Raw genomic sequence first — 24,626 nt, 5'->3', positions numbered from 1 at the left:
AGGCAATCAGAAGCCAGGAGTGAGGTAAGGCAGCATGCTCACTAAAGGAAATGTGTCTGATGACAGTTCTCTAGCAACCCTTCAGGTCAACGAGTGTCAATTGCAGTAAACTGTTTCAATAACTTGGCCAGGAGGCCACAGAAGAAAATGCTGCTGACATCCACACAGGTTTCCAAAGCAGCAAAGATACCCTGCTATCCCCCTGTAGCAGGGCAGTCACTCCACTCCAACCCTGAAGGGGTTAAAACAGCCCTGGGAAAGGGCTGCCCCGGGGAGCCAATCATGGGCGGGCTTGAGGCAGCCAATCAAGGCCCAGCTGGGCCAGTATAAGAAGGGCTCCTGGGAAGAAGAGAGCCAGACACACACACGCTGGAGAGAGAAGGACCTAGCTGCCTGAAGGAGTCTCACTCTAGCCCTGGAGTGAAAAGGGCTAGCTGCTGAGGGGAAGGTACCTGAACTGGAGCAGTGCTGGGGAATAGGGCAAGGGAGCCGGGGAGCTCCAGACTGGTAAAACCTCATGCTGCAGGCTTTGTCGAAGGCCAATAGAGGTACTGGGGCTGCACAGATACAGCCTGGGAATAGGCAAAGGCAGCAGATCCTAAGCCCTTGCCATTGATGAAAGGCCATTACAGACTGCAGTCTGCCCCAGTGAGCGAGGGCTAGATGATGACTGGTAGTAGCCACTGAGGCAAGGTGGGTTTAGAGGGTTGGGGGTTCCCTAGGGAGGGGAGACCCGGAGCGTGGGGGTACTGCTGGGGCAGAACCCCAAGGTAAAGGGGCACTGGGGTCCAGGAGGGACACAGGGGCCCTAACGCAGGCGAGACACCGGCCTGCAGAGGGCGCTCTGGGCTGTACAAGAGCTAATTTCCAAGACAACCAGCAGGAGACGCCATGCCAGTGAGTCTTCGCTTCACTACACCCCCTGTATGGCAGTGGAACCCTGACTGGGTAAAAAGTCTTCTGTGGGATCATGGCGAATGTGGGTGAGGGATAAATTGTGTCATGGAACTAATCCTCCTTCCCATCCATGCCCTCCTTTACCTCAGAAGATTCAACTAGTGGGGTGAAATCCTGGCTGCACTGAAGTCAATGCAGCTTTACCACTGAATTCAATGGAGCCACTATTTTACTCTTAGTACTTGTCTAGAACCCTACTGCTATTGCAAGCACCAGGTAGAATGGCTTGAGAGTTCCAGGAGATGTGAGCATTCACCTACTTCTTCTCAAACCTTATAAGGTTCAAGAAAACAAAAATCAAATATACCTGGAAATAATTACTCTACCTTATGGTTCTTATTCCTGTTAAGTCAGGAACAGACTCGTACAGCTACTGTCAGCTTAAATGTTCCTCTGTTTTTAAAGGAACCCAAAATCTGAAATCTTGCCTTAAAAACAGAGGCGTTGATCCAAGATGTCAGGATCCAGATGAAAAGATTGCCAGGACAGTGTCAAATTTCAAGTGACAAGCTCAATTAACTATAGGAAGGAAAAATAAACAGGATAGACCATGCTCTCCAGATGGAACTTTTAACAGGGTGATGCAACTCCCAATTCACAGATCATCTGAGATCACCTGGAAAGACCAATCTGTGAAAAGCTTTTGAAACAGCAGCTTGAAATCCAAGAAGCTGGCAGGTACCCTTTGGAAGCCTCTCACTTTGTGCACAGTTCTAAAACATCTCAAGCTGTCTGGATCAAGGTGTAAATAAACTGAAAAATGACAAGAAAACTCTGTCCATCCAGGCTTCTTACTGCTGGGTGGAAAGGACTGGGAGTGTATCTTGCACTTGTGAGTCACAGTAATTGTTCTTGTTGACCTGTGACCACTGACCTAATCCTGGAACAGTTGTTAGGCTAGCTTAATTCATATACTGTGTGCAAATTTTTTTAGTAGTTATGAGTAAAGCCAATACAACTGAAATTCAAGTAGGAGAACATACATAAAAGTATATTAACATTAAGATAGGCCTTCGTTTATTGCCAAGCCTAATAAAGCCTGTCTTGTAGCTATAAATTGTTAGTATAAAATATTTGCCCTATTGCAATAAGTTCTTTGTACTAGACAAGTTATATGCAAAAGAACAAACCTAATGGAATTTTGGGGGTGGGGGACTGGATACGTGTTCCACTGAGGTGTTGGAAATATTGACAAATATCGATGCAAATAGCTATCTCAACAATCTGAACCCCAATTATGGTTCCTCAGAAAGCCACATATGGACAGGGGGCTAAAACCTAATAAAATACAGACATGGAGATATAGGTATATGAAAAGAAGGGGTATAGAAACTGATGCATGAATATTCATGAGTGGGATCATAGGAATGATGGTGGCAGCTCAAATGTCATTTCCATTTCTGATGGTCTCCACTGACTGTTTACTTCTGTCATTGTTTCATCAACCTTCATAATGTTGTATGTCAACTCTGGGGATTGCTTTATTCTTTGCATCATTTACTGTGCATTATTGTTTGCATTTGGATTGGCTTAGATCTTAAGTAAACGTTTCACATGTCTATGAGTGTGTATGTCTCCAATCACAAACAATAATGTTTCTTACATAGCCGCTTGAGTAAAAAACTTGTGTTATCTGCACTCTAATTTGATCAAAAGCTACATTCTCAATACAAAATAAAATCACTACCCATAGCAGCCAAATCTGGGAAGCACAGAGCAATGGCCTCCTCAATGCTTGGCAGAATGCAAGATATGAATTCAAATCTCATTATTCTTTGCAGTACAAAGAACTAGTCTAATTCCAAGTAATCAGCACTAGGAAAGTACCTAGTTAAGGCTTAAGGGAAAATAGTGAAGGTGACAGTTCTATCTATAGGAATACAAGGCTCTAGGCATCCTAACACAATCAGTACAGCCCCCGCCAGCAGCATTAATAAAACCATTCCAAAAGGAACTTTGCCAGCCTGCCACCTACAAAAAGGCTCCTTTGCCAGCCTTTCATTGTCCTGGGAAGCACACCCAAAAACCCTATCAAAATGGGGTCTGAAGGAAATGTATTGTAAATCCAAGGACTCAGGGTTCTGCCTACAATTTCATTGTTCTCTACATTATAATATACACTGGAAAATTATAAAGAGGCATTTGAAACTGCTGAAAAGGCCCTTGGTGATGAGCCTCTAAAGTGACACTATAAACTTCGGTGCTCGAAAATTAACTAGCAGAGACAGAATATTTATCTTTAAAAAACTAGCCCCAACCCAGCTAAGTCCTCATCTGAAATGCTCTCTTTTACACAGTGTACTAGTACTCTCCTGCCCACTGTCCCATATTTGACCTCATTAAAAGAGACCAAGCAGGACTGTATTTTCTTTCTTTTCTTGATGGTATACCCATGCAGGCCTAATACAACAGGAAATCATCTCCAAATATAAGGCCTTGCCTGAGACCTTTAAGCCTGTTGTTCCCTAGACCAGTGGTTCTCAAAGCCAGCCCGCCGCTTGTTCAGGGAAAGCCCCTGGCGGGCGGGCCGGTTTGTTTACCTGCCGCCAGAGGTGAAAGTAAGCCGGTACTTACGGTGTACTGGGGTTGCCCAGCTTCCCCAGGCGGCAATTTAAACAGTCTGGGGCTCCCAGCAGCAGCTGGAGCCCCAGGCCCTTTAAATTGCCACCAGAGCCCCACTGCGGGAGCCCTGGGGTAGCGGGAGGAGGGCTCTGGGATTATTTAAAGGGCTGGGCTCCCACTGCCTCTACTGCCCTGGGCCCTTTAAACCACTGCTGGAGCCCCACTGCCGCTACCCCAGGGCTCCGGGGTCTATTTAAAGGGCCGGGGCGGTAGAAGCAGGGGAGTCCTGGGCCCTTTAAATAGCCCCCGGAGCCCTGGAGTAGTGGCCGTGGGGCTCCGGCAGCCGTTTAAAGGGCCCAGGGGGGGTAGCAGTGGCCGATCCCTGGGCCCTTTAAACAGCTGCTGGAGACCCCGGCTGCCGCTGCTACCCCAGCGGGGGAGGGCACTTACCAGTACAGGGCAGGCCAGGGCTGGCTCTGACCCCTCCATCCCCGCCCCTTCCACCTGAGGCACCGCCCCTTCCGGGGGCCAGAGCTGGCCCCAACCCAGCCCCTATTTCTACTTTCACCCCTGCCTGCTGCGTCCGCAGGTCCGGCCGATTGCAGCTCCCACTGGCTGCAATTCGCCGCTCCAGGCCAATGGGGGCTGCGGGAAGCAGCACGGGCCGAGGGATGTTTCCCTGAACAAGCAGTGGACTGACTTTGAGAACCACTGCCCTAGACATCTATTGTGACTTGGTTCATTGCCGGTAAACCTCAAACTAGGAATAGGAAAGTGGAGCATGTTATTGTTGCTGTGATGGTGATAGTAACTAAGAGCCTAACTGTGGCTACTTTGTGTCACACCCAAGGAGAGGCTGATTCATGTCCTGAACAGGAGATGCAGGTAGATCCCACAACAGTAGCACAAACAGCTGCACCTGATTAGCAATATACATGGGTCAAGAGATTTTCCCCTCCCTTCTTTGAATTTTTTGCCACAGTACAGGCTCAAACTTTGCATTCTCCCACAGTCAGATGAAAAAAACAGACAGCTGAACCTCCATTCAGATATAGGGTGACCAGACAGCAAATGTGAAAAATTGGGATGGGGGTAGAGGGTAATAGGAGTCTATATAAGAAAAAGACCCAAACATCAAGACTGTCCCTATAAAATCTGGTCATCCTATTCAGATATGCGAGAGAGATGTAACAAGGAACTAACACAGAATGTGCTTGATTAAACAACTTCAGAAGAGCAGAGCAGATGTAACCCTTTTGTTGAGTGTACTGGATGGGGTCCTGATCACGGTTGGAATTATTGCAGGGTTGATAATTCAAGAAGGAGCCCCCCGCTACAACTCATCACAGAGGTCACACTAAATGAAAGCAGGGCTTCCTTTTGTCCTGGAAGCTGAATTCTAATGCTGGCATCCAATTAACGTTGGTATGAAGGCTGAGATTCTGGAAATAAATCTTAGTGAGGAAAGTAGCACTTACTACACAATAGTAGCATGCACCTCTGTAGTGAGCAGAGAAAGCACAGGAAATATCCTTTTGGTAATCTCATAGCTTTGCAGTGTGTTCTCCACTGCCACCTCCTGGTTCCATAAGGCTTACCTTTATTGATTGGACAGTAAAAGAAAGTACATTAGAATATGGAGACGTATCTTCTACTAAAGTAAAAATATAAAATAATTACTATGTAACTATAGCGTGTTTGCTTGGCAGGGTCCTTCAGTCTTGTCTCTACCTCTGAAACAAACTATAATTAGAGTAAATTGAAGGAAAAGTGACATACATCTTTGTCTGTTGAGGCCTGAACACTGATATTTTCCACTGCGTCCACCAGAAAAGAAGACAAAGAATAACAATGTGTTGGGGGGAGAGGGGCGGTGAAGAGTTCTACTGCCCTTTTTTTTTTTTTTTAAATAATAAAGACAGTAAAAAAATTCTTCCCTCCACACCCCCTTTTCTGGTCTAAAGCACCTGTCAGTCTTAACCCTGTAGATTGGGCTTGTACAGGATTCCAGACAGACAGCTGCACTTCTGACATGTTCCACTAAGACTTTTCCATGTAAAAGCCCGATACACACCCAGTTCAAATTTTTCCTCAGAGTAGTAGCACAGAACTGGGGGAAGGAACCCCTGGGCTCACTAATGCATTATCTTTTTCTCTTTAAAAGGTACACACAGGAAAAGCTTGCATTGCCACTGCCCAATACTGTATCTATTCTGTGGAGTTTCTAGCTATAAGGTCCCAATCTTACAACTTAATGGGGGTGTCTATATATACGAAAAGGAATTCAACTTTTCAGATGCAAGTGCAGAGTCAGGATCTGTATTTGCATATAAAGTGTGCGTACACTTTTTCCTAAATGGAATGTGGAGGGTGGCAGGAATCACTAGTTTTAAAAAGTTACAAGAAGATTTCTTCTCAAGAACGCTCAAACCGGAAGCATTAAATATTAAAGAATACTATTGAGAGAGGATATGAGAGAAAGTGATTGGTTCAGAACAAAGGTTCATCTAGCCCAGAATCCTGTCTCTGACAGTGGCTAGTGAAAGATGCTTCAGAGAGATTGAACAGAACAGGGCTATCTGGTAGTTGGAGGTTTAGTGACACCCAGGGCACGGGGTTGTGGCCCCTGACCATTTGGTTAATAGTCACTAATGGATCTATCCTCCATGAACTTATGTAATTTTTTTTTTAATCAAGTGATACTTCTGGCCCTCATAACATCCCCTGGCAATGAATTCAACAGGTTGATTGTGCAAAATAGTACTACCTATGTTTGTTTTCAACCTACTGCCTATTATTTTCATCGGGTAAGCCTTAGGTCTTGTGTTATGAGAAGAGGTAAATAACATTTCCTTATGCACTTTCTCCATGCCATTCATGATTTAATAGATTTCTGTCATAGTCTCACCTTAGCTGTCTCTTTTCTAAGCTAAGCAGTCTCAGTCTTTTTAATCTCACCTCATACAGAAGCTGTTACTTACCCTTAACCATTTTTGTTAACCTTCTTTTTACTTTTTCCAATCCTAATATATCTTTTGTGAAAGGAGGTGACCAAAACTGCATGGTATATTCAAGCTGTGGGTGTACCATTTATATTGTGGCATTAAAATATTTTCTGTTTTATTATCTATCCTTTTCCTAATGGTTCCTGAGAAGAGGTTATTCAGCTTGTGCAGTAACTGCAGTTATTTGAGATATGTCCATCCTTCTATAGGTGCTCCAATTCAAGTATGCATGTGCCTCAAGTCCTTGATCTGAGATTTTTCTGCTAACAGTGCCTGTATGGCCCGTGCATATGCCCTGTGCCTCCTCATGCCAGACACTAAGGCTATATAGGGATGTGCAGGCAAACCGCTCTCCATTCCTTCTCTATCCAAATGCCTCTACAGAGAACAGTCTGAAGCGAAGGGAAAAGGAAAGATGGGCAGTGGAGCACCAATAGGGGGACACATCTTGAAGAACTGCAATTAGTGCACAAGGTGAGTAACCTCTTCTTTAAGTGGCATCTCTATGGGTGCTCCACTTCAGTTGACTTCCAAGCAGTTTCCACAGAGGGAGAAGGGAGCTTCAGAACTGAAGATAACACTGCAGTACCCAGAGCTGCATCATATCTGACAGCATAGATTAAAGCATAGTGCTTCAAATAATGTATGTACTGAAGCCCACATAGCAGTCCTACATCTCTGAAACCAGTGCATTCTTAAGCAATGCTGTAGATGTTGCTTGTGCCCTGGTATGATGTGCTATCACCCTTTGAGGAGGATGAATGCCTGCAATCTCACAAGTGACAATACACCCAGATATCTTTCTCCATAGCCTGAACAGAAATTATGGCTCCCTTGGATTTACCCATAAAGGAGAAGAATAGCCTGGGTGACCTTCGAAATTGCTTGGTGTTATCCAAGTAGAAGGCCAGAGCCTTTCTAACATCCAGAATAGGAAAACAGGACTCCTCCAGAGAGTTATGTGGCTTCAGGAAAAATAATGTTAGATGAATGGAATGGTTAAGGTGGAACTCAGAGAACCTTAGATAAGAATTTAGGATTTGGGCATAAAGAAATCTTATCCTTGAAGAATACCATAAAGGGTGGATCTGTCATCAAGGCACCAATCTCCCCAACTCTATGGGCTGATGTGATGACAACTAAAAAGGCTGCCTTCATAGATAAATGGAGTAGAGAACAGGTTGCCATAGGTTTAAATGGATGTTTCATAAGGTAATTGAGTACTAGGTTCAGGTCCCAGATCAGAGCTGGATCTCTACTCTGGGGACAGGAATTCTCCAATAGACAATACAGGATGAGAAAATATGAAAAAACCCTCTATTGTCAGATGAAAGGCTGATACTGTGGCCAAATGGATCTTAATTGAGCTAAATTATAATCCCGATTTCTTCAGATCCATCAGATAAACAAGAGTGATTGAAAGAGGCACAGATCCAGGCAGCACCAGGCAACGACAGCACCAATGGGAGAATTTCTTCCATTTCTGCAGGTAACTAGTATGGGTTGACTCTTTCTACTACTCATTAACACCTGTTGCACTTCCTCAGACCAGGAAGAGTCTAACACTGAGAATCATTAAGGAATCACACCCAAAGGTAGAAAACCCCCTAGACTTGGGTGAAGCACGCAACTTGCATCTTATGAAAGGAGATAAGGAGTAGTCAGGAGCTTGAGTGGTAGATGGATGTATAAATAAAGCAAATAAGGGTACACAGCAAGGGAGAGCTTGTCCTCCCTGTTTGACACACAACATGCAAGACATGTTGTCCATGACTGATTGATTTGCCCCAATGAAATGCAGGCAATGGAAGCAGGCATTCCTGACAGCCCTGAGCTCCAGTAGATTGTAAGGAAATCCCTATAAAGAAGATACAGTTTATAAGGGCTTCTTTTGGACTCATCAACAGCCAGAGCCTAATTTCCCTTAGACAGGTTTGTAACTGCCAGTACCAGAGGAGGAATCCTTTGACTCAAAAGTACCATGCTGAGAGGTCAAGGCTTTGGAGATTTTAAGGGACTTGGGCTTTTTCGGAGCAGTCGCCTTCAGATGAAAGTCCATACTCTACTTTTTGAGAGCCCTCTCAAAAGACCTCCTCTTCTTACAGGAAGCCTGAGTCAAGGTGGAAGGGTGCTGGATCTGTCCAGAGACAGATGTATAGGAGGGGTCTCCTGATCACACTCAAATGTTGGTCAAAATGAACACTCCATCATTAACAGTCCGAGTTTATACCCCCTGTTCTTCCTTATCCTCAGTTTGAGGGCGAGGCAGAAATTGCATTTCTGACCGATGTGGGACTCCCCCAAACAACAGACACAGAGTGGCTGGCTCACAGATAGAGCCTCTCATCAGGAGAAGCAGTGTTTGAAGCCTAGTGAGCTAAGCATGCCCTAGAAGAAAAGGCTACCCAACAAAAAAGAGGAATAAAAAAACCCTATTCACTCATTAACACTTACTAACTATAACTACTAACAACTAATTATACTAACAAAACCTAAACAACTAGAAGACCACAAAATAGCCGAGGCGCACACAAGGAGGCACGCTAGAGCGCCATCTCAGGCTGAAGGAAATGAGGGCTGTTCACCTGCACATCCCTATATAGCCTTGGGTCTGGCACGAGACAACACAGCATGTGTGCATGGGCCAAACAGGTACTGCTAGCAGAAAAAAAAAAAGTCTGATCGAGGGCTCAAGAAGCACATGTGCACTTCAAGTGGAGCATCCCTAGGGACACTACTGGAAGAACGATATTAGCTTTTTTGATGGCTGCTGCACATTAGGCAGATGTTTTCAGAGAACTATCGACAATAGTTGGGATTTCCCCCTCACCTCAAATCAGACAGCTGGCCATGGATACAAGTCAGATGCAATATTTTTTACTTTTGTTTTTAGTTCCAAAAGAGCAATATGAGACAGCAAAAGATCTATTGCAACTCATTTCTGTGAGATATACTGTAGGCTGTAAGATGCAACTGAACAATAACATCACAAACGGAGACCTGTTATATACTGACTTCAATGAGAGGTGGCTACTGCTCATGAACCTTCAATCACTCAAAACCTGCTGGGATTCCTATACAGCTCACAATTAGAGCTCCGTTCTGCAAGACACTGAGGCACTTCGGCCCCAACTTACCAAAGCATTTAAGCACATGCTTAACTTTCAACATGTGAGTAGTACCATGTTTTGCTGGACTGGGGCCAGAGTAGTCAGCAGCTTGCAGGGTTGAGCCCTGGGTTAATTTCTGGGATTTATATTATTTTACAGGTTTAGATGGTTTATCAATGTTAAATTAACACCAAAAAGTTGAGGAGTACTATAAATGGATGTGGATGTTTTTAATTATTTCGTTGTAAAGTTAAATGGGGCAGGCATTAGTAAACGATTCCTAAGTTTGTCCCTGCTGCCACAGAGGCTAACATGGCAGACACTTAGCCTCTGTTTATGAGCAATTGTACTTGACTGAGAATATATGGGTTATGCTATCATAAATGGGGCAGGTTTCATTGAACTTATTTATTCTTCTGTTGCTAGGCCATATTTTAAGATCATAGGTTAAAGCAGGCATAGATAGTCCTACTTCACATTGGTACAAATGGTTCTGGACACAATATTGATTAGCACTCCCACTAGCAGCCCCAGCTTCTCTCTTTAGACTAGGAGTGATCATCCCCTTTCTAAAAAGCGACAGAGTCCTGTAAAAAGAACAGGAGTACTTGTGGCACCTTAGAGACTAACAAATTTATTTGAGCATAAGCTTTCGTGGGCTACAGCTCACTTCATTGGACTCACAGAATGGAACACATAGTGAGGAGATATATATACATACAGAGAACATGAAAAGGTGGGAGTTCCCCAACCAACTCTAAGAGACTAATTAATTAAGATGAACTGCTGTCAGCAGGAGAAAAAAAACAGCCCATTTAAGACAGTTTGACAAGAAACTGAGGATACTTAAAATGGGGGAAATAGATTCAATGTGTGTAATGGCTCAGCCATTCCCAGTCTCTATTTAAGACTAAATTGATAGTATCTAGTTTGGGACCTTATAGACTAAAAGTAGTATTGGAGCATAAGCTTTCGTGGGTGAATACCCACTTTGTCCTTCTGACGAAGTGGGCATTCACCCATGAAAGCTTATGTTCCAATACTTCTGTTAGTCTATAAGGTGCCACAGGACTCTGTCGCTTTTTTACAGATCCAGACTAAAACGGCTACCCTTCTGATACTTGACATCCCCTTCCTAGATTTTAAAATCATTTAATTTTAAATAATCATTTCTGGTGATATTTGTCTGTCTTATCCTAAAGGATAGTAGTCAATTTCCCTATCACAGGACTGTCCTGCTGCTGAATCCAAAGATCGTTAATTGTTTTAGGATTCCACAATGGAGATTGTGTGTTTAGCTGCATGAATCATCTATTGAGCTATTTCTTGGTTCTGACATTAAAAGCTGGCTTCTAGACGCTGGTTCATAATGAATTCTGATAAGTGGCACAGATCAGCCAGAAAATGAAAGATATACCTATTTTCAAAAGCCCCGAGGTACCATCAACTGCCACCACACATGCAGGGAGTCCACAAACACTACCACTGAGATGGGTGTTATAGATTACAATATCTATAAGAAAGGGGAAGTCTAAAAGCACAGTGGTGTAACCTACATGTGGTTCTTTTTCTGAAAATGAATATTTTCTACCCAAATCTTGGACCAGGCTTCCTCTTTTAGCTACTTCCTAAATTTCTCTATTTAGATGCAATGGCACTAGCCAGATCCACAAGCTGCATACAGAATTGAACACAAATGACTTCCCAAGCAAACAACTCTCTGAGAACAAAAGGTCTGAGTAGTGGCTACCCATTCTTTGAGGCTAAAAGGAGAAATAATGTTATTGAATGTTTTTGGACTGTATAAATTTGTGTAGATTTCACTATTTTCAATGTATCATCATCATCTACGACCTTTCATTTTAAAGAATTCCAGAGCACTTTACAAACTCACCACCCAATGCTGCTTTCACTGACATTTTCAACTCATGTACAATGACAATTTAAACCATATTTTTGAGGAGAGAATCAGTAACAGAAGAAATATGGACAATGAAACACAACATGGAGGCATTGCAGAAGAAAGAATTATTAGGCTACTGACAGGACAAGATGATGCAGATTCGGCATTAGAACCTTTGTAACAAAGCAATATAATGGTGAGGTGGGGCTTAAACACTTAAGATAATATTAAAGAACAGAAAAAAGAAATCAATTATTTTGGATCCTTAATTTGTCTTACCCTAAAATCCTATACTCAAAAATGAAACAATCTGAAGCCATTTGAATGGGTTTCAAACAACTTTGCAAAATTCTGATTGAACACAGCCCAGAGTGAATAGTTTTGTTTGCTTGTTTTAGAGGAGTCTGTAAAATAGAAGTTTTTAACTGTAATCATCATGGTAAAGCACAGAAGAGCAGACTTGAGCCTAGGCTGGTAGATTTTCAGGGTAGCTTTGCAACATTGGTTTAAAGTTGGGTATGCAATTCACTAGCAAGTCATTATCTGAGCTTTCCCGTTAGCAATTTCCTTACACCTGTGGGCATTTCCTGCGAAGCCCAGTAGAGGGCAGTTTATGCTTTTCTAAGCCATTCATGAGCAAATGAGTGAGAGGAACAACTAGCCTCCTTTTAACAGTACTGTTCTCTGTGCGATTCACATAGAAAATGCCCCTGCCAAACAGATAACTGGAATACAAACCTAGACATTTCTAAGTTATAATCAATTTCTCTACCCAGAGTTTTGTTGCCTTGGAACTAAGCTAATGATTGTATCTTCCTTTCTATGGCCAAATACCCATTTAATAATACATATTAGTTAGTTGTACATGGTAAATTGGCGGTAGTCATGAGCCTATCATATGGCCTGAGATTAACCAGAAGACCAGGGTTACACCTGCTGTTACCCACCTGATTTAGCACACGTTTCTTCACTTGGATAAGCAGACAAAACGTATACAAAGGTCATCAAGTCCTTCTTTGAAGTAAGATTAGGAGGAGGAAAAAGACTGACCCAAAACAAAACCATCACAATCCCCTAAAAATCACCATAATGAAGGCCCACCAAGGCTTGGCATTAATACAAAAATGTCATTTTTTTTGGTCCCAGAACCAGTCATTTTTTTAAAAAATGAGATCCCATGAAAACACTCCTTCAACAAATGGCAGTTTTGATTGCATGTTTTATTGGGAAAGACATATTCCAGTTAGAGACATGAAGAAAGTACGTAGAGTAGGAGAGATGAGAATCAAAACTGAAAAAGAGTGAGATGTGTTGAGTTAAACATGCCTGTCCAGGGAGGCATCCACAGACCTCTACAATTCATGCTGAGAAAAGCAAACACTCCAGTCCCTGAACAATATGGGCCTCTTCATCCAATGTATTAGGTTTGGCTGAACTATATTTTTCTCTCTGTTCTGGATGGTACCCTCCCCAAGCTAGTGAGCATTGACCCCACTGTGTTTACACAGCCCTAAACATGCTGACAACAATAACCATCATTGACATAATTGTCAGTGAGTATACAATAGAGAACATGATAGAGTTTTGTTAATCAGTTTGTTCTACAAAGATTTTTGGTTTGAGATTCCATTCAGGATCTCCTTCAGGAGCCATTTTCCCAGAAGGACAGACAATGCTACAGGGAGACAACCCCTTCCTTGAATTAGTACTTCCCTGGGGTTTGTAGGGTGAATCCCATCTCTACTTTGACCTCCTCCCCCAGAAGGAAGAATTTGTATAAAACTCCACGAGATTCAGCTCACAGAATTCCCAGTCTCCTTCTTATGGGTTTTACTACAAAATGGGTAAAATAGAGCCCTAAATGTGGCATCACTGAAATGCAGCCACTGCTGGGGTAGAGAGAGGCTCTCAGCCCAACAGACATGGATCTGGAAAAAAATTTCTAATGTTTCCACCGTATACTCCTGTTCTTGCAAAACATGCCAGGAGATCTTTAGTATCCATGGAGATGTTAAAAATAAGGTTCTGTTTGTTCACCGAGAACCCCTTCAAATAATCTGCTGTAAGGATCTATGGTACTCAAATATACCTTGTAAGGCTGAAGGGCTAAGTCAACCCTCCTGGCATTTGAAGCTGCTGTTTCAGGGAGTATAAATAATTCAAACCTGAGGTTTAAACCTCACAGCCACAACTTACCCCTGACTATTTTGCTCCTTCTCTTACACTGTAGCCAAATAAGCATGAGACTAGTGATTCTATGTTATCTCTTACAAGAATGGTTAGAAAGGAAATTCCTCCATTTATATTATTGTTGCCCCAGGGAATTGCACATTGAACCATGTTGCTTTGGGACTGACAATCCTCTAACATTCTGACAGTTTATGCACTTGAGTTGCTACAGCTCACCAAAAAGAAAAAAATATATAAATCTCGTAAAATCTGTAACACTGAATAATTCAGTAAGTACATTCATCCATACTCTCAAAAAATCTAGAGAGTGAGTGGTAGTTTGTTGCATCTGCATTTGATGCATATACAGGATTTCTCAAGGGTTTTGTAGCAAATGAGGAAGCTGAGAATTTTGCCAATCGTTGTGTATATGTCTTTTGGGTGGAAAGAGATCCATCTCCGGATTACCTCACAGTATTCATGAATCCTGCACATGATGTTTTATATCAACAAAATAAATTACACAGCCAGTTGAACAGTATACAAACATAATTAAGTGTGCTGTGCATTTTCCTACTCCTTTCCAATTTGCTAACTCAGTAAACAGGCATTCCAAATAATACCTTGATCAATTTTCTGGAAACTGAATCAGAGAAGGTAAAAGAATAACCCTGAATTTTCAATGACTATCAGTGCCACACACTCCTCTCCTACGTTCAAGCCATTCTATTTCTTGTTTCGCTGGTGGAAAGCACCCTTTCATCCTGCCCTCAGGCAAAAAATCAACCTGGGCAAATCCTGAGATCACTTAGCTGTGCATCTCTACCATCTGTACTCTTTGCATCAACTGCCTAAGGCTCCCCAACTTCCCCTGTGTGCATCATCTTCTAAAGCTAACTCCACCCACCCAGTCTGACCATGTGGGTTCCATTTAGCAGCTTCATTAATAATTTACCAGATGAATACAAGAGACAAACCCTCTCCCCACTTGCTTTTTCAGACAAAGAAAAAGGGTCTAATAATACTACATTGAGTCTAACCAGATTTTGCTGGGGTTGTGAGATGAGAAAAACACTGAGATTTTCAATGCAGGGAAGCTGCAGTGTGAATCTAAGTAGCAAAGGGTATGAATAATCAAATACAAAAATTAGTGGAAGATAGAACTTGGTACTAAACATCACGGGAATCAAGACTAGCAATCAAATATGGATCAGGCATACATTTAGGAGGATAGCTTGTCAGTGTAAACTAAATTTAAAATATATATTTTGGTAAAGCAGATTACTGTAATATAATTTACTGCTCTGAATGCCATAATGCTTGGAATTTGAAAGGTGAAGGATTCTCACACAGCCTATTGCTTTTGTGGTTGCTATTTTAACAAGATGTCTGCTTTTTTTTTTTTGTAACCAATTGGTGTTCATGAATTCCTATTTTTGCTGATTTCTAATTTTTGGAAAATAAACAAAGAAGAATAAATGGACTGAACTACACATCTGTAAAGGAAATCAGCAATTATTTTTATTTTATTAGGTTAGTTAGGAAACAGTACTGTTATAGTTCACTTATATTTATTTATTATATCAGAGTTGATAGACCAAAGGGAGAGGGAAAGAGAGACCTACCTCAGTCCCCATCAGAAATTAAGCAGACAATATGAATGTTGTAGTTCTTGATAACATGGTTTGAGGCTTGCTACTGGCTATGACCTGAAGTTCTTATCAGATCTAGGAGTAGGTTAGGTCAATATTTGGCTGTGACCTGGAAAGACCTGAAGGTATTGTTTCCGATAAAGCAGATGGAATACTTCCCACTAAGCCAGTAGCAAACCAATATCCTAGAATAGTGATAGAAAGCACTGTGTTGCTGGAGGTCTCATCTTTAGTAAAATATGCAATTGATAATTATACATCCATTTTAAGCCACTCTTTGCTATAGTATCTGGTACTCGTTACATAAATTTAGAAACAATAACAGATTCCTCAGATGAGAAAACTCTCTGAATTCCTAACCCATACAGATTTAAACCTCTGATTAAGAGGAGTCAACTCTAGCATATTTCATGCTCTTGGGTATGACTACCAACTGGCACTTCCATAAGAAAAGATTTGCGGTGAAAGATGAGTCTTGCATAGCACTCCTACCACCCCAAGACAGAGGCTCAACCTGATTTTCAGTGGTAGTGCAAGCCAGAGTCAAGGGCACTTCACTGAGAAAGATCTGTTCTCAGCAAGTTGGAATTTAGCATCCCTGTTGAATACAGCTGCTTTGGTGGGATGGCAGGAAGAGGTGGTCTTTCAGGTCCTTGACTATTTAGGGCTGTAAAGAGATTAATCAAAAATAGAGCTGATACAGATAAGAAGCTAGCTTGTGTGGAATCAGGATGTTGTGCTCCTGACAATGTGCTCCAATTAGTGGAACAGCCACTGTATGTTGAACCAGTTTCCACATGGCCTTCAAGGTCAGCCTGAGGGTATGTCTACACTACAAGAGTAGTTCGATTCAACTTAATTCGAATTTGTGGAATCGACCTTACGAAGTCGAATTTGTGTATCCACACTAAGGACACTAATTCGACTGTGTGAGTCCACACTAACGGGGCCAGCGTCGACTTTGGAAGCGGTGCACTGTGGGAAGCTATCCCACAGTTCCCGCAGTCCCCGCTGCCCATTGGAATGCTGGGTAGAGCCCCCAATGCCTGCTGGGGGAAAAATGTGTCGAGGGTGGTTTTGGGTAACTGTCATCGTTGAACCGTCAATCACGCCCTCCCTCCCCAAAAGCGCCTGCGGGCAATCTGTTCGTGCACTTTTCTGGTCAGTGACAGCACGGACGCCACAGCACTGCGAGCATGGAGCCCGCTGCAGTTATGGCCGTTTTCACCTCCTTGCACCTTATCGTCCACCTCTTCCACAGTCAGCTGCTGAGAAATCGGGCTACTTTTCAATGGTGCTGCAAGCACTGGTGGACCATAGGGGACGTTTTACCAACATCAACGTCGGGTGGCCAGGCAAGATTCATGACGCGCGTGTTTTCAGGAACTGTAGTCTGTTTAGACACCTGCAGGAAGGTAGTTTCTTCCCAGACCACAAAACTGTTGGGGATGTACAGATGCCTATAATGATCCTCGGGGACCCAGCCTACCCGCTAATGCCCTGGCTCATGAAGCCCTATACAGGCGCCTTGGACAGCGACAAGGAACTCTTCAAGTACCAGCGAGCAGCGTGACCTGTGACTGTTCAGTTTCTTTACAGAGAAGCTGAACCTGCCCCTGTTTCTTTACCCAGTTACTGTTGACCATCCTCTGCAGTTACATACCCCGTTCACCCTGTTTCCCCCACTTCCAACACACGTGTAAAAATAAAATACATGTTCCATTGTTACTTAACAAACGTTTCTTTATTAATGACTTTGCGTTAAAGGGTTGAAACTAGGACGCAGACTGTGCTGGGTAGGGTGTGCAGTGATGTAAAGACCGCCTCTAAACTCGAGGAATGACAGGCTCCTGCTCCTAGAGCGGTCCGCAGTGCCGGACTGGTTGTTTCAACGGAGCCTGCCATCCCTCCTTTTTGGGACTCTGTGTGCGAGGGCTATGTGACCTTGTGGCGGAGGAGGACAGATACAGATTCCTCTACTGCGTGGCTCTGTGGTCCAGGACAAGGACCGCTGCATAAGATCTGCAACCACCCTCCCCCGCTACAAAGTCACGTCCCCCCCCACCCACACAGAACCTGGAAATCACCTCCCATACTGACCAGGGTGCCTACTGACTGCACTGTGTGTGTGACCTGCTGCTGATCCTGCCCCCGTGTCTGTACCCTGGTAAAGGTGACCGTCCTATGCAATTACCAACCCCCTTCCCCACCCCCCCCCTTCAAACACAGTCTTCTGTAAAAAAACATGACAGAAAAGTAATTAACAGCAAAGTATTTTTAATAATTAACTAGACAGTTAGGGGATGAAACTGGGATTTGGGCTTGGGTGAGTCAGGAAGGGAAGGACTTCTCAAAATTTAGGGTATGAGAGCTTTTGGGTACTTGAGCACTCTGCTGGGGTGCAGTGACAGTTTTCACGGCCCCTGGCGCCCCTCCTCCTGGTTATTTTGGGTGAGGGGGGTATGGGACTTTGTGGCGGGGGAGGGCGGTTGCAGATACACTGCAGGGGGGCTCTGTCCTCCTGCCTGCGGTCCTGCAGAACATCCACAAGGCGCCGGAGCGTGTCCGTTTGCTCCCTCATTAGTCCAATCAGCGTTTGAGTCGCCTGCTGGTCCTCTTGACGCCACCTGTCCTCCCGTTCGCTGTGTGAGCGCTGGTACTGAGAGAGGTTCTCCCTCCTGGGGCATTTCCTGTGTGGCTGGTCAGAGCATCCAAGCTCGGACTGCTGTCCAGCGCGTCAACAGAGTGGTGCACTGTGGGATAGTTCCCGGAGCTACTAAGGTCGATTTCCGTCCACACCTAGCCTAATTCGACATGGCCATGTCGAATTTAGCGCTACTGCCCTCGTCGGGGAGGTGTACAGAAGTCGAACTAAAGAGCCCTCTAGGTCGAATTAAATAGCTTCGTGGTGTGGACGGGTGCACGGTTAATTCGAATTAACGCTGCTAAATTCGAATTAAAGTCCTAGTGTGGACCAGGCCTGAGGAAGAGTGTGTTGGAATAATCCAGACTCAATGTGACCAAAGCATGGAATTTGGTCTCAATCAGTTGAGGTCACTGATTTTTCCACTTTTTGTTAACTCTGCTCTCTTGTCTAATCCAGGTAATTTGGGTAATTGCATATATCCTACATTAATCCATATTTCAGTTTCAATTGATATGCCTGTTCACTTCCTGTCATAAAAGAGTTGTACAGCACTGTGTGTATTGCTAAACAGCTGGTGTGTACCACCAGAAGGGCAAACAGTCACCAGACTTCTGTAAATTAGACAGTGGCTGTTATTCCATAACTGTTACTCTCAGAATATGCAGTATTGTTGTAACCACGTCAGTCCCAGGATATTAGAGACACAAAATGGGTGAGACTAAAAAAATCACGGTCTTAATAAAGTCACTGAATTTATGGCTTATTACTATCTGTAAGTCACTAACCCCCCCCCCTTTTTGTCCTATGGCCACACACGGATGTTAATGGGCCACTTCACCTTGAATGGTCCCTTACAATATGTGCTAACCACTTATGCTAAACTCTCTGTTCAATCTCATTTTTCGCTGGGACATTCAGTACCTTTCCCAGCCCTGAAGAAGTGTTCTGTGTAGCTCAAAAGTCTGACTCTCCCACCCACAGAAGTTGGTCCAATAAAAGATATTTCCTCACCCACCTTGTCTCTAATTCCTAGAATATGTTGATTTTGTACTAAAGTACCTCAGGAAACCTAAAACTGGATGGGAATTGTACAGGGAACAAACTGGCAATATACACAAATGTGTGGGGGGGGGGGGGGGGGAAAGGTTATATGGGTTTTCAAATCCCATTATCTCCAAATGAATTAAATAACCTTGAATGCAAGGGACATGGAGGGGTTGTGATATTATGTAAATCAGGGATCGGCAACCTTTGGCACACGGCTCGCCAGGGTAAGCTTCCTGATGGGTTGAGCCGGTTTGTTTACCTGCCGCATTAGCAGGTTCGGCCTATCGCAGCTCCCACTGGCCATGGTTTGCTGCTCCAGGCCAATAGGGGCGGCGGGAAGCCGCAGCCAGCACATCCCTCATCCCCCGCGGCTTCCCACAGCTCCCATTGGCCTGGGACAGTGAACCATGGCCAGTGGGAGCCGCAATCAGCCGAACCTGCTGACGCAGCCGGTAAACAAACCGGGCCGGCCCACCAGGGTGCTTACCCTGGTGGGCCGCGTGCCAAAAGTTGCCAATCCCTGATGTAAATTATTAGGTATGCACTTCTCTGCACAGGAAAATGTCCAGACCCTCTTAATATAGGCATTTCTTCACATCTAACAAGAGTTTCTTCCAAAGTTGTTGTCCAAGCCAAACTTCATGCCATAGAAAACAATGTAAATTAAATAAAATTTTTATGAAAGTACAACTGTGAATATTGCCTTTTTAAATTATTTGCTCTTATTTCCTGATATTAATATATGAGAAGCAAGGTTGAGGCAAGAGTCTATAAGTAAAATAATTCTCTTAACTGTCAGAGGGTTCATGCTGTCTATTCTCACCTCCATCTTTTACGTCCTCCTTTATTAAAGTGTTTCCATTATAAATGAAACTAGGGTCTTGCCCTAGATTAGCCTCATTTCTAGAAGTGCATTTCACAGTCAAATCCTATTTTTATTAATTTTTGTTGAACTATATTTTAAACGGGCATTTAGCTTAGCATAATAAAGCTGGTGACTTGTCATCGGTGGCTCTATAACTACACAAGTGTAAGGAGCCCGGGTAGTTTCCTATGTAGCAACCCTCTGTTTCTGCCTATGAATCTTTAAAATCAAGCTTTTCATTGATAAACATTTTCTAAAATGTGTAATATGGTTTAATATGATGTCTCATTTAATATCTATCTCAGCCAACAGAAACCAATGTCTCTGTATAGAACAGATTTGATCTTTCTTTATGTTCAGCATTTCTGAACTGTCATATTGTCATTTGTTTAGGAAGTCTGGCATTAATATAGAGCATCCAATAGCAAACAAGGATGCAACACATGAATGATAAAATTACCACCAATTTCTTTGTAAACACCTCTTTACCGCATTCTTTTGAGTACTGGACTTTTGTAAACTTGGCCTCTTCCATTCTATGTACTACATGGAAACTAATAAATAGTCCTTCTTCTAGGGCATGATAATAGATCCAGGAAGGTTGTTCTTTTATGTATTTAAGAAAGATCTTTTAGAACAGTAGAAGCAAGGCAATTTTATTCCTGGGAATCTGGTTCTTATTTATTTCACTACATTAAATCCTTCCATGTCTGTCCTTGTAGCCCAAGCAGAATGCACTCTATATGTATTAAAATAATAAATTACCTTGGGCCAGATCACTCCTTCCCATAGACAAACACAGGCCAGAGAGAACTGAAAATTCCATGATGTTTGCCTTGCTGTGGTTTCAGCACAATATATAAGGGTTTGAGGTGAGCGGGCAGGTTGACTAGCAGTGGAAGGAGCATTCCAACACTACCTATCTAGGAGCTGATCAGGTAAGAGATTAATCAGCTCTGCAGAAGCAGGAGTCATCTGAGTGAGCTCTTTTGTGCTTCTGCTCTGACTCTTTTCTGATTCACAGAAATGTAGGACTGGAAGGGACCTCGGGAGACATCTAGTCCAGCCCGCTGCGCTGACTCAGGACCAAAGCTAGGTTACTTTTACCCTCCAGATTCATATAATTTCTCTCTCTCACACTTTTTTTTTAAAGACATTATCAAGAAGATCGTAGTGAAAGGCTCTAAGAAAATAAAACCATGAATGAGAGATCCACTTGGATGGATGAGCACCTTGCTACTGCGATAGTCATCTTTGTCATCACAAGATTTAACTAAGGTAGTGTGCTCCACGTGAGGCTACAGCACTTCTCTCAACGTGCAGTACTACTGCAGTTGTGATCAGTGAAGGTGCTCAAATTAGATTCACCTCAGTTTGAAAGAGAGGGAATTACTCACAGGGCACTCTCCAGGAGGCCTCTAGAATTTGCCTTCTATCCTGGTCTGAAAACGAACCTGCAGGGTACGCTGAAAAGCCCATCTATTTGCTAAGCCAATACACAGTACAGATGGTACAGGGGTCTTTAGGCAGCTGGCTGTACTTTTAATTTTGAATTATTGGATGGCTGATTCCTTTGATGTGGGAGGTTTTGATAAGTCACTGAGCAGTTATTCTTCCAAATGGATTGTCATTTTAAATAACTGGCAGAGTGCCTATTTCTAGATATAGCTGTCTGGTTTTGTATTTAACAAAAAATAAATTAAGTAATAAACAGACTGTAGGTCTTAAATACAAAGAAAATCCAGTATTAATGACATTTTCCTTGTACTTATTATTTTGTGGTTTCCCATAAAAGTGTGGTTATTAAAGAGATATAGAATAATAGGCTAAGACCATAAGAAAGATTTCCAGCCAACCTGCACTGTGCTGTAATAATTTAATCCAATGTGTATTAGGCAAATTGACCAGAACTTTAGAAGACTGATGATCCCCAATGTGAGATTAAACTGACTAAATTCTTTGTTAAAAAAAGAAAGCAGGAGTCAGTACAGGTGCTGAAGTTAGTCACAAAAGCATCACTGAGAATAAATTGAAATTAAGAAAATAGGGCCAGATCCAAAACAAGAAGGTTTAAATGGAATTAAAATCCTCATTCTTAAGGGGTTTAAACAAATCTCTAATTATTAGGATTTAGGGGCAAGGAGGCAGGCTTCCATGGAGGGAGATCAGCCCAAATCTGCCTAGTGAGGAATTTTTTGCACCTTCCTCTGAAGTAACTGGTGTTGGCCAGTTTTGGGGATAGGATCCTGGTCTAAACGGACAATGGGTCTGATTCAATAAGACAATTCTTTTCCCATTGACGTCAATGGGTGTTGAATCAGTCCCATAATCTTCGGGGACTCATTAGGGGGAAATAAAGAAAGATAAGAGGCTGGATGTGTGTACAAAAATTAAATGGATTACTTCACATAGATTCTACCTTAATTAAAATGGGTGAGTTGTTTGTTGGGGGGAGGGGAAGTTACATTACCTAAAATTGATTGCTTCTCAAAGAAAAGACAAATCCGTGTACAGCCTGCTTTCCCCGGTATAATTTCACAAGATCTTTCTCAAGACTCTATCCTGCAAGTCCTTCCATGGGTATACAGGATTTGGGGGGGTTGCAGGACCCGGTAGCCCTGTCAGTCCAAAGGACAAAGATGTTCTGAGGAGGAGTTTCCCTCACTGAAGGAGAGAGGGGAGGTAAGGAGCCAAAGAGGGGATGATAAAAGGAAAGAATTAAATAATTAAGAGAAAAGGCTGAAGAATCCGACCTACCCCAGATTCATGATAAATGAGGACAGCCCGATTCATCACAACAATCCAAGTGGAAACAAGCTTGGAATTAAGAAACTGCATCTTGATCAGAACAATGGGGACAGAGTCAATGTGCACCATAAATGTCTGTGTCCTGAATGTCTTAGTTGTCTCCCCACATAGTCCTCAACAGGTCAGTTACAAAGCAGCAGTATTTATAGCAACAATAGCAGCATCCTTATATAGCTAAAGCTCCTTTAAAGCTCACAATCCTTACTCACAGTTGGGTGGCTTTTACTTACGCGTAGTCCCACTGATTTTGGGACTACTTATGTGAGTAAGTATTACTCAACATGAGTAAGGGTAGCAGCATCTGCCCCTTAATGAACTTAATCAAGTGTGATAATTGCAATTTTTCATGTGTCAGAAACACCTAATTTATTTTTAAAATCCAATAGCAGCCACACAAAATACATTCCAGATATAAAGTATTAAGCCACACAATTACCATTGGAATTTAAATGAATGTGATCCAATGGTTAAGGCACTAGCTCAGGAATTAGGAGACTCACTTTAATTTCCCTACTTTGCCACACACTTCCTCCATGACCTTGAGAAAATCATTTAGCCTCTCTGTGCCTCACTTCTCGATCTCTAAAATGGGAATAATACTTCCCTGCCTCCAAAGGTGTTGTGAAGATAGATTCATTAAAGATTGGTAGATCTCAAAGTGCTTCACAGTGAAAAGTGCTATATAAAAATAGGTATTATTGTTATTATCCTACATACATTGTATAGCCTTGTGGCAAGTAAATCCAGACATGGAAAAACAGAAATAAATCCAACACTATTTTGGAAGAGCTGTAATAACTGGCTTCATGCACTAGTTTATGAGCTACTTACCGATCCTACCAACAGCATCAGGGTTTTGAAATTACACCTGTATTGTAGCTTTAAAGAGACTCACCATCACATATGTAAGTTTGATCCCTCTCTTTATAAAAAGTGATATACTGGCAAAGCATTCTCTCAAAGGGCCCCTTGCCTTTGGAATACTTACCTTACTTAATCCCAACAAGATCCGAAATAGCCCAAATGAGTTGACCTCCTGGGGACCCTTTAAAGCACAAATGTTTGAAGCTGTGGCAGTTGAGAGTGGAATTTCTGTTTGATGGAGTTTTAAACAGCACAGATCACATGACTGGTGATTAGGCATATGTGGTGAGATGTGAGGAAGGAAAAATGCTGCTGCTTTAGACTATTTATATTCTGTAACCCCTTTGCTGTTGTGTTTCTGCATATAAATCAAGGACACCTGGAGATTTAGATGAACGCTCTTTGGTATGAAGTTTCTTTTAGATTTAAATCTAAATAAATACAAAAATGTGATTCTTTAAATGTATCATCCTTGACGGACAACATATTACTCCTGGGGGAATTCTGCGCCACTGCGCATGCACATACTTTATGTCCCCCACAGATTTCTTTGCTTCCCACAGAAAAATGATTTTCTGAGGGGAAAGCAAAGGGAAACCATAAGAGTGATCATACGACCTTCTCCAGCAGTATGTTTTGGGTGCCCAGGGCAGCGATGGAAATCACTGTCGGGCAGGGCGCAGGACTGAGAAAGACTCAGCTGGTGGCTCTTATTCTGTGCTGGGCTCAGCTGCTAGTCCTGGCTGGGGAGGAGGGGACTTCCTCTTCCCCTGCATGGCACTTCCTGCACCCATCGCTCCTCAGCTGCAGGGGGATGGATCACGATATAGGGAGCTACTCCAATCCGCCCAACCCCCATGCATTCAGACCCCCTCATACGCAGACCCTCCCGCCAAGCCTCAACCCCACCCAGAACCGCCCCCCCCAAGTCCCTTTCCCCCTGCACCTGGACTACCACAATGAGCCACCTGCAACTGTATCACTACCCTACCGAGCCCCAACCAGCTGCACCTGGATCCCCACTCCAGTGAGCTCCA

At 43.0% G+C, this 24,626-nt stretch overlaps 1 long non-coding RNA gene across 2 annotated transcripts in view; it reads right to left on the bottom strand.

The window, feature by feature from the left end:
- Positions 1 to 23,796, bottom strand: part of LOC120403636 — a 99,140-nt gene extending 75,344 nt beyond the window's left edge. For both annotated transcript variants that reach the window (XR_005597630.1, XR_005597631.1), the window contains exons 1-2: positions 23,714 to 23,796; positions 4,998 to 5,117 (exon numbers count right to left, since the gene is read on the bottom strand). This is a non-coding gene — a long non-coding RNA (uncharacterized LOC120403636). The remainder of the gene's footprint in view (positions 1 to 4,997; positions 5,118 to 23,713) is intronic.
- Positions 23,797 to 24,626: the final 830 nt, after the last annotated feature.

Source organism: Mauremys reevesii, linkage group 4 (assembly GCF_016161935.1).
Source record: "Mauremys reevesii isolate NIE-2019 linkage group 4, ASM1616193v1, whole genome shotgun sequence".
Classification (NCBI taxonomy): Eukaryota; Metazoa; Chordata; order Testudines; family Geoemydidae; genus Mauremys; species Mauremys reevesii.
Note: the sequence above shows the minus strand (reverse complement) of the source record. Positions and strands in the feature narration are given on the sequence as shown.